Here is a 3,523-nt window from a genome sequence, read left to right on the forward strand (position 1 = left end):
CCTATCTATCTTTTGCTTCTGGGCTTTCACCTGTCTCTATTTTGTATACCTTTCTTGGCTTCTTGCTCCAAGGCTGGCTGGTTGGGGGGGTGGCCCCTGATGTCCTCCTCGCCTTGTTCTCTCATTGCTCCTTCTCCTTTTCCAGAGTTCTCCTTCTATTTATACTCTCTGCCTTCCAGTCCCACCTATCTGTTTTCCTGCCTCACTATTGGCCATTCAGCTCTTTATTAGACCATCATGTGTCTTAGACAAAGAATCACAACTTCACAGAGTTCAACTAACACAGCATAAACAAAAGTAACACACCCTGAAGTAATATTCCCCAACAGTCCAGTTTGGACAGTATATCGTCAGTAATTACGGTAAGGGCAGTTTCTTTGCCCAGTAGCTAGCTTTTGCTATAATGAAAGAAAACATCATTTGGAGCTTCTTTGATGTCTGTCATCTTCTCTGAAGTATCTTGATGGTGCCAGGCACAGACATGTTTCATTGTCATAAAAAGCCTTAAGTTATTAAATATATTAAATGCCATAGTCTATAGGTCTTTGAATTGTTTGAAGACTATATATTTGTGTGTATGTGTATGTATATATACATATATATCTGTTTATGACCTTGAAAACATACCTAACATGACTATAAGTTTGACTACTATAAATGATTATTAATCTTCATTTATTAATTTTATATTACATTTTAAGTAAGCTGCATAAACACAATACCCTAAAAAAGACTAGAAAAATACATACACTATAACAAAATTAACTTTAAATTTGTGTCAATAAACCAAAATCTATACCAATTTAAAATATTTAAGACTGGTGGTTGACATTTCAGTTTAAAAGTAGATTCAATGATCTACTCTTTTGTCCTATTATTTATATCCCCTTTTTCCTTTACAGAACAAGATCACTAAATCTAATGCTTTTTGTTCAGCAATTTTCCTGACTATTACCAATAACAACTTGCAACCACCCCCCCCCCCCCCCTTAAATGATAATAAATATCTATAATACATCTTTTGGAAATGTGGGCATCATTCTCTAGACTACTTCTTGTTGTTTGAGGGTGCTGGTAATCTTTGGGGAAACTTTGAAAAAATCAGGATAATTGTTAGGTTTTAGCTGGAATAGTTTGTGAGGTTGGACCATCTCAACCAGCAGCCTTGAAGCTGTCTGGTTGCTGGATTACCTGGGCAACCTGCTTCCATTGATGCCTGGTTCCCTTATTCTGAAAATTTATAAACTTTTAAAGGTAACATACATATTTGTATTAATACAGATATAGACTGTGAACTGTACACAGTCAGTCAAAGATGACTTTTTTGTTTTATGTTTGAGCAGGTAAAATACACATTACGAATATTGTAGTTCTTTTAGGTTTACTTTTTTATGTCTGTAGTAGTCAGGATTTCAGGGAGTCTTCCTTTATCAAACCTGATTTTTTTTAACCTAAAATGAATCCAGTTTCTCATTTCCTATAGAAATAAAAGCATAGCATCTTCCTCAAAGAAACACATATTTTTGACTTCCATTTTGAAGTCAATTTTTAAAAATATATAGGTTGGTTGAATTCAGCAGTTTTCATAATCTAGTGTCTCTTAGCAACCAAAACATTCAAAGAGAACACAATAACATACAGTATCCAGACTTTCTGTGTATTTTCCATCATTACGTGCCTTATTTCTTTTATATTACTTTACTACATTTTTAAGAACTTTCATATATATATATATATATATATATACACACACACATAGATATAATGACTAACTATACCTTTTCTTTTCTCTTCCAAGTCTACGTATATTTTTAAGCACACTGTACTGTCTTGAGGGTTTTTTTTTTTCTGTCTGGATCTCTTTATTGTACATCTATAATCTTTTTTTGTCTGTATGAACAAAAATTAAAATGCCATGTAACTTAGATCATGGCCTGCTGGTGACTGGATCCTCCTCCTGGGTTCTCTGAGAGCCTAGTCTCATGGTGAAAGTACATATACTGCCAGCCTGAGGAGTCATGTTTATTGCCTTAACTCTGGGAAGTTTCTGAGTCCATTTGCTGAGTACTGTGCTCAAAAACTCCATTAAGTATTTGGTAGCAGGGCCCTTGAAAAGAACCACATAATTTTTGCCACCAGCACTGAGCCAGAAAACCATCCCTTAAAGGAGCTGCACCTCTGCTCACCACCAGCAAACAGAGCCTACTTGAGAAAATGCTGCTACCAAGAAGTCATGCTTGACTCGGTTCTTTTGTGTGTTTAGAATCTTTTTTCTTTTTTAACTCTCTCAGGTTTTATGTGGATGTAGTTGCCAAATCCATTTGTAGGCATCATTTGTAGGTAGAGTGTTTTGTCCTGTTAGAATTCCCAAATAAATACACTGAGGCTTATGTTAATTGTAATTGTGTGACCAATAGCTTAGGCTTATTACCAACTGGCTCTTAATTAACCCATTTCTATTAATCTGTATATTGCCATGTGGCTTGTGATGTTACCTGTCCTTCAGCATGTGTTGCTCCCTCTGTGTCTCCTGTAAACTCCACTTACTCTGCCCTTCTTCATCCCAACCTCCTCTATGTCTGGCTGTCCCACCTATATTTCCTGTCTAGCTACCAGTCAGTCAGCTTTTTATTAAACCAATCCAAGTGACAAATCTTCACGGTGTATAAAAGGATTATTCCATAGCAGGCAATGATAGTGGTTTCCAGCTCAAGAGATGGGGTAAAAGCTGGGAGCTGGGAGCTCCTGGAGCACCATGCTCTGCAAAGCCTTCAGTACACTCTCAGAACCCAGCTGCTCTCTAGTGCTGCTGTTCCTCATTTACGTGCTCAGATTTCAGATGCTAAGGAGAAAGTATCAGCCATGCACTCCCTACCTCGCTTATCAGGTGACACCTGGCTCTTCTAGTGACCACAAATGGTGTTCCAGGGCAAGTCAAAGATGGTGGATAATAGACTCTATAGCCTGGAATGTAGTTGGGGATTCTCAAGGCTTGTGATAAGAACACCCATGCTTGTTTCCAGCACTTGGTGTGGAGGAGGTCTGAGAAAGGACAAAGGACCAAAGGACTCATCTTTTTGTCTTGATGATGAGGAAGAGATGGAACAGAGGAGGAGACAGTAAAGTAAACTGGAAATGAGGAAGAAGAAAAGTGGGCAGCAAGTGGATCTGATGCACAAGGAGCATGTAGGAGTTACTGAGATCCAGAGAGGGGGATGCTCCCACCCTCCTGTTCCCATAATGAAGGGTTCACATGCTGCCATAAAAGGGCCCCCTTTGCCTTCTAATTAACTATAGTTTAACTTTTGCTCCTCTCGAACTCTAGAAATATAATTGCCGAAGTGTCAGGGTTACCAGTTGGATTGGTTTTAAATATGCTGTCATGTGACTACTGCTTGAAATCTGCAGCTCAAGGGGCTATGGTGGGGGATGGGGTCACACACTTTTCATCTTCCAATCTTGCTTTTCTCAGAAATCTGAGCCAAGGCTGGTGGTTTAAGCTTTAAGAGGGAGTTAGAATAAA

The sequence above is a fragment of the Alexandromys fortis genome, unplaced genomic scaffold (assembly GCF_014885135.2).
Source record: "Alexandromys fortis isolate MF-2015 unplaced genomic scaffold, M_Fortis_MF-2015_v1.1 scaffold_45, whole genome shotgun sequence".
In the NCBI taxonomy this organism is placed as follows: Eukaryota; Metazoa; Chordata; class Mammalia; order Rodentia; family Cricetidae; genus Alexandromys; species Alexandromys fortis.